This window comes from Spea bombifrons, chromosome 3 (assembly GCF_027358695.1).
Source record: "Spea bombifrons isolate aSpeBom1 chromosome 3, aSpeBom1.2.pri, whole genome shotgun sequence".
Classification (NCBI taxonomy): Eukaryota; Metazoa; Chordata; class Amphibia; order Anura; family Pelobatidae; genus Spea; species Spea bombifrons.
The window spans coordinates 98745464-98759951 of NC_071089.1; the positions used below are offsets into that span (position 1 = coordinate 98745464).

Here is a 14488-nt window from a genome sequence, read left to right on the forward strand (position 1 = left end):
GTGAGACAGACTAACATGTAACTGCACACCTCACTTAAGGTCAATATTCACAATTCCATACTAAGAAAGAGATACAATTATTAGAATTGCGAGGTGAAAACCACTGCTGACCAAAAAGAAGTCCTCCTCGGAACAGCTCAAAAAACTAAATGGAGTGGTCAATGTCTTGTCTTGAATCTGATGGAGATGCTGTGGCAAAACCTTTAGAAAAAGGCAGATCATTCTTGAAAAGCCTCCAATGTCCCTGAATTGAAGCAAAAAAAAACCTCCACAGCATTGTAAATGACTCCGAAATAGAAGAAATTGGGAATGGGGCAAATATTATTTTTACAGCACTGTATGTATACCTTGCAAACTTCTGCTAGAATAACCCCTATCTAATAAATTGCAAGCTCTTCGGAGAAGACTTTATACTTTCAACTGTTTCCAAAGTCTGCCCCAAATTTTTGTGTGTGGACCACTATGTAATATTTGTTAATATATTTTTTATATCCAATTACGTCTACTTTCATGGTTAGAAGTATTTTGTCCCATCTAACATGAAAATAAAAACGTCATGCCTTAAGGAAATAATCTCTGAGTTAACCGCGAGGCATACCACGCCAGGGTCATGATATACAGCAGGTGTATTCTATTTTGCACTAATGTGTTGCAAACAAACAAATTGAAGCTGTAGATTTCCGCACAATATACATTTCAAAGACAAATCAGTAGGAAAGTATCAAACACTGAAAGATTGGCAGAAGAGTATCAAAACATTATATTCTTACACAATCTGATACAAGCTAATTACTAATTTATATTTGTCCTTTGTCCACCATCTGCCCCAGACTGGGTTCGCCTTACCAGCTGAGTGTGCCTCTCTGATACATTGGGGAATGGTAATATTCCCACAACAGTTCTACACAACAAAAGCCAAACAATCTGTATGTGTGTGAGACACACGATTCCTTGGTCCCTGAGGTGTCTTTTGTAAATGCACCCTTACCCAAGAGCCTTTTGTGAATGTAGACCCCAGATGGATGCCTGCAGCCCTGCTTTCTATTGTTAAAACGACTACATGGGGATTGTGTAATTAAGATCAGGCTATAATTATTGAGTTTTTCAGAAGCAGATGAGCTCAGCAGAAGTTCTGCAGCGAGCTCATCTGGCTACGCACGGATGGAACCCAAATATACAAAAAAAATGACCTAAGGTACTACATCATAGAATAGGTCATCACAATAGTAGTTAATTTCTTAGAGTGTATAAAATCAAGGTCATAGAGCAGGAAAAATATCTCATTGCAAATTAGTTTTCAGTTATAGTTTGGTACAGTGGATATACTTATTTTTTTTTACCTAAAACTGGTGTTCTATATACAATTTGGCATATGATCCCATGTATATGTCTGAAGCTTGCCAAACAGCAAAAACAGTAACATTATGACAGTAAATAAAAATGCAACACATATGAGCACCTATATTGTCAAAGCATCAAGTAACATAATTTATAAGAGACTTTGAGATGGGTTGTACCCAGTAGGTACATTCAAGTACAAATGAGTATTACCTCCACGTGATGAGTTCCTGATGAATTCCATATGTATTATACCTGTGTAATATCAGTGGTGGTATATACCTATAATATACCTGTGTAATATCAACGGTGGCAGGTCTGGGGGCAGATACTGTGTCACCAAACTGGGGCAAATCACCATTTTGAGTGATCAGGTTAATAGTATAGTGCTGCTCAATGGTTTGGTAACAATGGAGATACATTTTTTTTAATTGTTTTGGTTCTTACCTACTGTCACTATCATATCTCTATGTAATGATGATAGAAAATACTATTTACAATTAAAGAAGCAGCTCACCCTGGAATAATTAATTACTGTATTTCTGAGTTTTTTTTCCAAATTTTGAATATTAATGTTGTAAATAAATATAATAGATGTTACAGCTTTGCTCTAACAAATTCTAATGAGAAATCTCAGCTCCTCATTTGCTGTTAATAAAAGAAAGAATGTAAAAGAAACTACTGAAGGATTCCAAATGGTCTTTCAACTCATTATACTATAAGAAGCTCTCACCACAAATAAATTGTCTGAAGTGTAAATCATATTGATTAAGCAGTACTGACATAAGTGAATATAACATGCCAGTTTGTTGTTTTATCACAGATATATTATCACATGGTTAATCAACATCAAACTGTAAGCAGATGCATCAAATAGAATTACCCTTTAGCTTTTGGCTCCATGGATTGCTAATGAAAGAACTCTATGAATATGAAGTCACTACATAAAAACATAACAGGGAGGATTCCTCTTTCAGTGTATATAAAATAGTTTATTTAACCTTCTGAACTAGAATAATGATTAGACTTAAAATAAAAAGAACTGGACACTAAAAGGATAAATTATATATTTTATATTTGTATCTCAAATAAAGAATTGCACAAATAAAAGCATTTAATGTGCATGTTATTAAAATTGTATTCTAACAAATACAAGACATTATACAAAATGTACTAATTCAATACATAAATCAAAGGAGGGATCAGCAACATATCCTGACATCATATCCTGGAGCTCCAGCACCTTTACAAGTCACCCATGGACGTACATAATGTATGGCTTTTTACTCTATAGTATTTCTCTTTTTCTGGTGTGTCCCTCATCTCCTGGTGAAGTTAAAAAGTTTATTATATTTCCTGGTGTGTGTGTGTGTTTGGGTGTCTGTGTGGCAGAGCCTGTCCTGGTGTGTGTGTGTGTGTGTGTTTGGGTGTCGGTGTGGCAGAGCCTATCCTTGTGTGTGTGTTTGTGTGCCTGTGTGACAGAGCCTGTCCTGGTGTGTGTTTGGGTGTTGGTGTGGCAGAGTCGGTCCTGGTGTGTGTGTGTGTGTTTGGGTGTTGGCGTGGCAGAGCCTGTCCTGGTGTGTGTGTTTGGGTGTCGGCGTGGCAGAGCCTGTCCTGGTGTGTGTGTGTGTGTGTGTGTGTGTGTGTTTGGGTGTCGGCGTGGCAGAGCCTGTCCTGGTGTGTGTGTGTTTGGGTATCGGCGTGGCAGAGCCTGTCCTGGAGTCTGTGTGTTTGGGTGTTGGCGTGGCAGAGCCTGTCCTGGTGTGTGTCTTTGGGTGTCGGTGTGGCAGAGCCTGTCCTGGTGTGTGTCTTTGGGTGTCTGTGTGGCAGAGCCTGTCCTGGTGTGTGTGTGTGTTTGGGTGTCGGTGTGGCAGAGCCTATCCTTGTGTGTGTGTTTGTGTGCCTGTGTGACAGAGCCTGTCCTGGTGTGTGTTTGGGTGTGGGTGTGGCAGAGTCGGTCCTGGTGTGTGTGTGTGTGTGTGTTTGGGTGTTGGCATGGCAGAGCCTGTCCTGGTGTGTGTGTGTTTGGGTGTCGGCGTGGCAGAGCCTGTCCTGGTGTGTGTGTGTTTGGGTATCAGCGTGGCAGAGCCTGTCCTGGAGTGTGTGTGTTTGGGTGTTGGCGTGGCAGAGCCTGTCCTGGTGTGTGTCTTTGGGTGTCGGTGTGGCAGAGCCTGTCCTGGTGTGTGTCTTTGGGTGTCGGTGTGGCAGAGCCTGTCCTGGTGTGTGTGTCTGGCCGTTGGTGTGGCAGAGCCTATCCTGGTGTGTGTATGTTTCGGTGTTGGTGTGGCAGAGCCTATCCTGGTGTGTGTCTTTGGGCGTTGGTGTGGCAGAGCCTGTCCTGGTGTGTGTCTTTGGGTGTCGGTGTGGCAGAGCCCGTCCTGGTGTGTGTGTTCTTGGGTGTCGGTGTGGCAGAGCCTGTCCCATTGTGTGTGTTTGGGTATTGGTGTGGCAGAACCTGTCCTGGTTTGTGTTTGGTCATCTGTTTCCTCACACACAATTACACATCCATGTTTACATACATACATGCCCTAGAGGCACCGCCCCGACCCCTGTAGTTACGCCAGTGCATGTATGATGACTTTTCTTTTTAATGTACTGAGGTACTTCCAATCCCTTTACATAAGAGCATCCTATACTATCTGCCTAACACTGATGTGATCAGTGAGTTAAGATTATGTTTAGGCTGTCAATTTTATGTATTTCCATAAAAAGGCCCACCAAGATCCTCAGCACCAGGCCAATGATGTTCTAAATCAGATCACTCAATATATATATATATATATATATATATATATATATATATATATATATATATATATATATAATTTATTACTTTGGATATGTCATTTTCCCAAACACTACACTTTACAGTTCATTCTATTACATTACATTTATAGAGCACTGGAAGATTCTGTAGCTCTATTATAACACAGGAAGAGTGAAAATTAACAGTAAGGAAAAAATGGACAATATGTAAATTTACAAAAAGGTTAATATGCTTTAAGGCATACTGGTATAAGAGAAAAGGCCGCTCCTCTTGCAACCTTAAGTATATACCGTATGGAAAGACATATGAATGGCGGTATTTGCATGATTATTCCTCCTCATTGTTAACTTATTGATCCCTTTTGTTAAGCGTTTGCAATAATTGAATGTGAATGGAAGAGGGTTCCAAGGCAGGTAACTGATCATTATGTCTGTAGCACAGGCAAGTAGTTTTGATTAATTTATTTCGTTATGTGTAAATGTTTAAAGATAAAGTACACTTAACAGTCGGAAATGACATTTAATATTAGAAAGAGGAATTGTTATTAATTTACACTATATATACATGCGCCACTAATGTTGTTTCATAGCCCCTGAAGCTATTCAAATGATTGTTCAGCATGTGTCATGTTAGACGGAATGACACTGAAGGGTCTCGGTACAATAGAAAACATATTACTTCCAAGTATTGCTCTGAGTTTCAGGCAATGAATATGCTCTCTGTGGCAATGAATTGTGGTTTACACCAGAGGAAACATGACACTATCTACAAGTAACATTACCCAAAGCTACATTCTAACAAATAGTGATGCAAAAATGTTATATCCGGTTCTCTAATTTAGCAGCCCACTATACTGCTTTGAATTAGAGCAAGTGACCGTATCCTTATTGTGTATCTATCTTGAGTAAAAAGACAATCAACTGTCCCATTAATTAAAAATGCATAGTACTTTAATTTGCGTTTTTCAACCCGTTAAAGGGACACTCCAGCCATCATATGCACTTTAATGCATGTAATAACTGAGTGTTCCTAGAAAAGAATCTACGGATTGGGGAGCATACTAAAGAATTCCTACTTATGCATTTTTCTGTCCCCAGCATTTGCGCAGGAGATCATATACTTATCACATTATATATTGTATACCACCAGTCAGCTCCCACACTGACTGAGTGAGCGTTTCCGTGGGGTTCTAACAAGGCACCCCGTGGACAGAAAGAGCCCCCACTAATTTTAATCAGTGGCACCAAATGTGCCAAATGGAGGATTTGGGATCTATAGCTGCAAATTCTATTAAAGGTAAGTGACTAATCGTTTTAAATTTTTTGACAGGTGTAAGGAATGCAAATCAATGTACAAAATATTGTAATATGAATTGTTTGTATTAAATGTCACCTGGAAGTGCTTCCCTGCCACTGATTGGCTGCTTGGACACCAGTAAAGGAATCTGCAGCTTCTCCCAAATGTAAGTATTTTTTTAATTTTTTTTGCAGTAATGCATACTAAAGCTCACGGAATGTAAAAAAGGAGTTTAACCAAATTTAACAACCTCTTTTAGCTTGAATATATATATATATATATATATATATATATATATATATATATATATATATATATATATATATATATGACAAGTAAGGACTATACAAGGAATTGTTATTATATATGTTTCTTTTCAAAGGAAGGTGAATTTAAAAACAAAACCACACTTTACACTTCAAGCAATTCAGTTCTGAATGGCAAATATTTTACTGGAAGCAAGACACAGAAGAGCTTTGACATTGTATGGAAATTAGCACAGCTGCATTTGGTCTGTCAATCTGAACTTTGGTATGAGTAAAGGGTGGGTGGAATGGGTTACATGAGGACATGGGAGTTTGTGTTAACAGAAGCTGTCACCTATGTAGCATTTGGAATCAACATGGATCCCCATAACTGGCTGAACAGGAGAGACTATGCAACCGGGATACTGAAATATCATATTATAACATCAATATAATTAGTTAACCTTTTAAACCATAGGAAGATTCTTCACCATATTCACTAAACAATCCCCCCAGCTCCACTGCCCTGCAAGAAACACATTTACTGTGCTTACGTGCTGTCTTACGGAAGATTTACAAGCGGTCTAATAAGGCCTACCTGCGCACAAGCTCGTTTGGTGATCCCATTTATTTCCATCACAATGTAAATTCTACATTGGCTACATTGGGACTTGCAACATACTTTAATAGATTATCCATATATATGATGAGGTTGAAATGGGCAGTAGAATGCCCTTTTAAAGTGCTATCTTACAAAATTAAAAATCAGATATTATAGGGGCAACCATAGACAGTCTTTTGTCTAAATTTCCATTTCAAGACTCAATTAACTGCACAAGTTCAAAACCATTTGGGCCATCTCGCCATTATTCCTGCATTAAAGGCTTAATTCTTAATCAGCCCTTGATCCTGCCTTAGATTCAGGATAGCCAAATGCCTATTCTACGTTTGTTTCAATTACATTACTTTATAACATCTAGCACTGAGACTTATCTACCACTCACTCAGTAAAGTAGAACTTCCTTACATTACATCTAAGCCTCTGACCGTCTTTCTTTAGATTATGACCTCTTGTTCTAATATGTTTTCTCCTTTGTAACAGGCCTAAGGTGGCAGCTCCTGGGAGACCCCAAAAAAGAGGTCCTCTTGTGGCCTTTATTGCGGCGCCTTTTAACGCAGGAAAGATGCTGACCTCGGAGGGGTTGGGGGGGCTTGGCCACCAAGGAAGATACATTTATCTCCGACTGTAAACATTTCGTACTGTACTTGGCCACAAAGCACAAACTCACCTGCAAAATTAAGCCACTTTAACGGAGGTGAATCCTAAGGTAATGTGATTATGATAAGAGAGAGGGAAGCCTTTACAAGCTTTGGGCAGACACAGTACTATATACCGTATTGGCTCGAATATAGGCCGCACTTTTTTCCTCCACTTTAAGTCTTTAAAGTGGGGGTGCAGCCTATATTCGCCTATAGTCCCGGGCGCCGGGTAGGCAGCGGGGTTAGGATACAGATCCCCCGTAGTGGTGCAGGGGACCCGTATCCTACCGGAAGTTGAGTACGCGTACTGCGTAGCTGTCCCCCGCCGGCCCTGCAAGACCCCGGGGAGTCTGCACCGGTAAGTCTAGGGGGGGGACCTCTTGGGTGCAGAGTGGCAGCATATCTCAGGGGGGGGTAGAGTGGCAGCATATCTCGGGGGGGCACATCTCGGGGGCAGAGTGCATACCTCAGGGGGGATAGAGTGGCAACATATCTCGGGGGGGCAGAGTGGCAGCATATCTGGGGGGGCAGAGTGGCAGCATGTCTGGGAAGGGCAGAGTAGCAGCATATCTCGCGGGGGCAGAGTGGCAGCATATGTAAGTGGTTTTTTTTTACTAAGAATTTTTTTTCTTTAAAAAAGCACCTAACTTTTAGCGTACGGCCTATATTAGGGTGCGGCCTATATCCGAGCCAATACGGTATATACATTTTTTTAAATAATATTAATTATTATTTATATTATTAAGAATAGTAAGAATGTTCACAGGTAATGAGTGTACAGCACTAAAAGTCACAATAATTCATACAGAAAAAATATGTTTATAGTTGAAACTGTTAATAGGGTACATTTCTCTTCTTCTTAATACCTTATTCAGTTATCAGTAGGTCAGTAAGTCTCAGTAAAGCCATTCGTTAAACTACACCTCCTAAAACAAAAGTTTTCTTCTTTGGCCATAACTGAGGTAAGACCCAAATAGTTTATAAGAAGAATAATTATCAAAATACATCCAATAAGACATTTATTATGGCAGACATTGCAATATTTCAAATACCTTATATAAGACAATTTTATGTCTGGAGGGGGCATGGCTGGTGGGATGTCACTTTTTAGATTGACCTAAAAATACAGTTCAATACCAAGTTGGTATTGTTTAAAAAAAACAATACCAACCCACAAGGCATTTGCAAACCCCCAACATTTTGGATGTCCAAATTGGGATACCTGGGTAGGTAGTGTAGCTAGAGGCAGGGAGGAAAAGGGACCAATGTTGTGAGGGGCATGGTCAGGGGTCACCCACCGACAATAAAAGGAGAGCCACCTCACAGCGCTCAGCTTCAAAGCATCACAAGGTGGCCATGTGTGATCTGGAGTGAAGAGCTCTACTGGGCCAGTGAGTGGGACAGTACCCAAGAATTGTGACTGTCCTGCAAAAACTAGTACACTTGGGAGATATGCGTTTGTCTGGTGTTTCTCATAGCAGTTCAGGCCTGGGCTAGGGTATAAAAAATACTGAACGTTCTACAATGTATCTCCTTTACTAAAGTACAATTTCTTAACAACTTAAATAGTATATTGGGTGGTCCATGCTGTGCGTACTTATCAAGCATTTTGATTTGTATGCACAGAATGCATATTCATCAATCTTACGTGCTATTAGTGTTGTTGAACTGTCACAAGATCTCAAATCAAGTAGACCTTAGTGTAGGATGATATATGCATATTTGTGGCAGATCAGCATTTACATCCTGATAAGGGGCTGCTGTCCCATGGGAGCCCCATTAAGGCATGAGGAGAATTTCACATGTCAGTTTTTTTTTATCTACTTTGCGTTTTCAAATCCAATATTTATGGTGTCAGTAAAGGGACTCTAAGAAGCACAAAACACACAGCACTTGCAAAACAGATAAACTCACCTATATTCTGCCTGCACTTAGCAACACTATCCTATATAACAGGGGCGTCCAACCTGTGGCCCTCCAACTGCTGCAGGACTACATCTCCCATATATAGAATACTATTGTTTAAAGGGGTATGGTTTAAGGCATGGCCATCAGTGGGCCTTTTCCTGGACGTTATTGAGATTTTGTGACCTATTGAAAACTTTAAATGCAATTCAGCAAGATGTGTGAAGAGCAACCCTGGGGCAATCACCGGAGCAACCAACACAATGTTCCCTATGACTGCTTCTCTCTTACCATTTTGCATGAGAATACATGTTTGATTGCTAAGGGTTATAAACCAGCTGCACTGTTTGCCCCTGTGGTGTATCATGGTTTGGAAGCACAGCTAGCCTTTTTGTGTCAGTTTGGATGCATAGAGTCCAGCAATTCAGCAAGTACATAAGGTAGTAGGAATAGGATGTGTGGTGTGTATTGCTTCAGCAGCAGAGCTAGAGTGTTAGGTTGTGTGGAAGGCTGAAGAAAACTCTGTGGTACATCACAGTTCAGAGGCAAAGCTGGTCAGTGAGTTATATATATATATATTACTTATGTGATATAGAAGCTGTAGCTAGAGAGCTGAAGCTCTTCTTCTTCTCCGTAGTCTGGCATTTCTTTTCCTACTATTTGGCTGCTCCAAAGAAAGCGCTTTCCACACATGCGCACAGGGGTCTCTATAGACACCAGCAACCTCCCAGAGCTAGCAGTGGAGCTTACTGGAAGTATAATATCTGAGTGGGGAAAGGTGAAAATGCATACACAATGTTAGTTTCTTCATTAACATAGATGCGTTCACAGAGGTATTGACCAAAACCAGCTTAAGCTTGCCAAGTTATCCCGGTACCATACCACACACCAATTTTGGGAAGGGACATACCCAGATGCCCCAACCCAGACCTGAGGTTCAAAGCACAGCTCCCTGTAAGGAACATCTCACCAGTTATGACCACCAATGATTATACCACCACATTAACCCCTTGGATACCTCACTTATGAAAAAAGTACTGCAGTTTTTCTGAAGTAATACTGCAGTTTTTTGGACATGAAAAAACTGCAATACTGCACTTTTACTGCATAATTACTGCATTTGTACTTCACTGTACTGCAGTTGTACTGCAGTTATTTTTGTACGGAAGTACAAATGCAATAAAGCTGCAATACATTGAAGTACAACTGTAGGTTTGCAATGTAAAAAAAATGTGTGGTAAATGTGCAGTAATACTGCAGTACAGTGAAGTACAAATGCAGTAAAACTGCAGTAAATGTGCAGTAATACTGCAGTAAAAGTGCAGTATTGCAGTTTTTTCAAAAACTGCAGTAATTTTTCGTAAGGGCTGGCAAGCTACCGCCCACGACTGTGACTAATACAGCAACACCACCCCAAAAACTAGGAGTGGGACAAACAATACCAGGTAACCTTAAACAAAGTGGCTCCTTACTCCTGTGACCACCAACCTTAAATATCACAATTCCCGCCTTAGCCTAGCCCTGCTCGGGATTCAGGGTCCACTCTAGACTATTCTTGCCCCCCGTGGGCTTCAATATATGTTGAAGAGCTGCTGTTTGGTCTGTCAAACCAAAACATGGCAAATGTCTCCAACAATTTTCCCAACTTGGCCGACATTAGCAAAATAAAGTGAAACAGGTGTTTGAATGGTCATTGAGAACACATGTACATTTTAGGTACTTTCCCCACAGTACTAATTAAACCCTATTGTACAAATAATGCTCCGCACATAAAGACGTGCTCATTATGTGACTGCATCTTAAAATATAATTTCATATGATTATTTAGTTACAAGCTGCCAACATTTTCTGCAGCTCCACAATGACATTGAATATAAGATCGGTAGCCAAACAAAGCGTGACTAATAGAATGTTCTTTGCGGTTGTGCCACATTTAGAACTAATCACTAGAAGTGCTCTTTGTAAATATGGCCTAGAAAAATGTGTTAATTGCAATAAGGATTTATTGCGCCTCAACATGTACCTACCGTAATCTCCTACACCATTTTAAAACCAGCGTAAGAATCTTAACATAGGCAACAGCTAATTTGTTATATAAAAGTGCCTCTAATAACACAATTCCCATGTTTAAAAAATCCAAGGTCCAATAAACCAAAATGTGGATCGATCACCAAGAACATCGCACTAGTTTCCATAGTGATTGCTCCACATTTAGAACTTTGCCCAACAAATCCTCTTTATTAAAAAAATAGCTTTCTATACTCTAGATTGTAAGCTCCTTTGAGCAGGGCCCTCCTCATCCATTGTTTCTGTAAGTCAAATTGTTATGTTACATACTACTTGTTATGTCCTGTCTACCCATTGTACAGCGCTACAGAATTTGATGGCGCTATATAAAACAATAATAATAATAATATGAGAAGCGCAAACAGAAAACCAAAACCACATGCCACAGCCTAACAAATGTAACAAATATATAATATGATAATTAGCGTAAATTAAAAGTTGTTATGGGAACACAAACAGCAAATTTGGTAAAGATGATACATTTTATTGACTAACTGTAGCATAATAGATTGCAATCTAGATCTCTTCTTCAGGCAAATTATAGAGAACACAATAACCCTTTAAATGTCTGCAAATGGCACCCCCACCCACAGTATGATCCTGCCCTAAATTAAATCTCCATTGTTTCAGTGGCATTTTACTTTCTATTGCTCTATTTGTAACAAAAGGCTCTTGGAATTTGGGGATTTTTGGTCTTTCTGCAGACAATAAGTCCTGATGACCACTAGAATCCCTGACGATGGAGCCCATCCATTGAATTCCAAGCACCGGCAGCCAGGATGAGTCTATTTCCACTCGCAGCCAGCTGGGGGTCTCCTTTCATTGTGTGAGCTGCCTGGAAGAGGAGGCAGAGAAGGGGGCGTCTCCATCTGCTCCTAATACCCCGGCCATTGGATTACTTAGTCCTAACTGATGAGATCAGCAGGGATCAGCTTTCAGGATGGGGGATTGTTTTAGCAGCAAGCTCTTCCCATCTGGGCTGTCTCTCCCTTATGAATGCGGTGGGGGTGCGAAAGGTAATCTTTAAACACAAAGCAAAAAAAAAAAAAAAAGGGGGAAAGCGAAACGCTGGGGCTCCCCAAAAACCTCCCGGAGAAAGGGCCAAGAAGCCGGAGATGTAGCTGGCTTTTGCTGGATGGCTGGCGTTACTTCCCATGCGTTCTGTGCTGGTGAGAGCGATATATTTGGAGGTGGCTCATTGCTGTGCCTTTAACTACAAGTGTGCATCAGAGGGGGTGTAAGGCTGGGTTCTGCTGCCTTAATGATTGGAGTGTCCATCAGTAACTTCAGGAGGCTGAGCTGACGATTTTCTTGGGGAATAAGTACAATCTTTCAATAGCGCATCTACACATCTGGAATCCTGAGACCCCCCCCGGGAAACATTTTCATAAAGCCCCCCCACCCAAGCTGGTTTACATTACGTCTTGTTACTAGGACGGATACTGGGTACCCCGCACACTATAAGGTAAGAGCTCTCTTTTCTCATCGGAGGGGGTAAATCTGGTCTAGGAGGGATCGTTTGAAATGTCTGCTGTTTGTTGGAAGCAGCTCCACCTTTTTGTCCCCGGGAAGTGTTTTTCCAGCCGTGTTGCAGCCAGTGATGCCTTCTATTGGAACGATGTGTTTTTAGATTGCTACATGAGTGTTGGTAAACAGGCTCGTTAGAGGCACAGAAAGCTTGGTTTAGTTAAGATCGATTCGGATATTTTGTGGCTTGTGTTAAACCATGCAGATTACAAACACACACACACACACACATATACACACCCACACAGCTGTACAAACTAATGTGTTACAAAAAGATGTACACACATAGAATGTGTGCAGTAGCATCGAGATAGGAAGAGATCATTGCTAACCAATATCTGCATGTTTAATGTGATTCAGGTTAAGTTAATATACACTGTGTGTGTGTGTTTATGGGTATATATATATATATATATATATATATAATATAATTATTCGATGAGTTTCACTGCAGCACATCTTTATCTATGTATTCTCAACTAACAATGACAACCACCCCTAGTTGTATGCAGAGCCACTTGGCTATCTTCAAACACACACACATGGGCTTTATCCTGAAACCACAATCTTCTCTGAAAATGAAAAGCTAAAGTTTGCCTGGATTTCATATCATGCCAATCATATCCTTTGTGTTAGGAGATTAGAAGGCTGGCTGGCTGTCTTCTGCAGACACAAGTGCCTAATCAGCCCTAAAAGGTATGTTCTAACTGTCTGGAAGTTTGGAGCCTGCCCATGTGGTAGGCCATTAACCCTTTGATCTGTGTGTGTGTGTGTGTGTGTGTGTGTGTGTGTGTGTGTGTGTGTGTGTGTGAGTGATGCCTAAAGGGTACAAGCTGAGCCTTTCATTCATATCCCTGGAACTAACATGCAACTAGCCTTCTACATAGGAAACACATTTGGTAAAGATTAATACCTTTATTGGTTAACTGACGTATAATGGATTGCAAGCTTTTAAGACTACCTAGGACTCTTTTCAGTCATATTATACCTTGCCTGAAGAAGAGCCCTAGATAGCCTATAAAGGTATCATCTTAATTTGTCTTTCTATGGTACAACACGGTACTTTAGTCTTCTACATAGGGGCTATGACAGCAGAGTATTGGTGAGCAAGCACTGCTGTCAATAAAATATATGTAATCTGGATTATGCAATTTCCCAACATTATTATATTGATTTATAGGGTGCCAACAGTTTATGTAGCACTTCTTACAGCACATACATTAAAAGGGTACGACAAAACTAGAGTTAACAGACCGCGACAAACTGATGCATTATGAAAATTATATATTTCCTCCTCAAACTGCGCTAATATTGTATAATGGTAGCAATTTACATGTATACTGTCCAAAGTCATCATCACCCCACTTTTCTGGATTGTTTTTATGATGATGCTTTTTAAGGACAGCTCTACCTAAAACAAATTTAAATGAAAACAAGGAGATACGGCGGCATTATCAGAGAGTTTGTTCTTGCATACATATGGTACAAATATAAGTGAGCTTTAACTCTGCAACTTGACTTTGATCCATACCCCATGAGTCTTAATGGCATGTTGATAAATTACAAGCTTTACATTTTGTAAACATTACACACAAGCTCCCAAATCTCCACTTTAATATAGCATAGACAGAGAACACAAGTTTTCCTGGGGGACAAACAAAGGGTATAAATTATTACTGATCCTTGTCTAGCTGACAGTTTTATAGAAAGGCCATGTAGTATTGGCAAATGGAAAGTCCCATTAGCAAGTGCTAGTTAAATTGTAAATGTACCGCACACGCATAATTAGGATGAACACCAGGTCTGGATATGTAGCGTGCTAAATGGATTTGACAAATGTACCGTATTTTACCTGTGGAGATTTATTTTGTGATAGCCTGCACTTTTATGCCCTGTTCTTATAGGACACTTGCACAAGTTTTCATGCCGTGTTAATAATACAGTGCTGTGTTCTTGTTGACAAAGCGGCGACTCTTCTAAATTTCAGGTCCGTTACAGTTGGCAGCATTATTAATGGCTTTGCTGCCAGCCAGGGCCTTAGCATCGTACAATAGGTCTCATCCAGTGCAATGCTCGGTAAGAT

General features: G+C 40.3%; 1 protein-coding gene across 1 annotated transcript in view; it reads left to right on the forward strand.

The window, feature by feature from the left end:
• The first annotated feature begins 12256 nt into the window (after positions 1 to 12256).
• The window catches only part of SPSB4 (splA/ryanodine receptor domain and SOCS box containing 4), a 56109-nt gene continuing 53877 nt past the window's right edge, over positions 12257 to 14488 (forward strand). The window contains exon 1 of the mRNA XM_053460991.1: positions 12257 to 12343. The gene's annotated coding sequence lies outside the window, so the exon portion shown is untranslated. The remainder of the gene's footprint in view (positions 12344 to 14488) is intronic.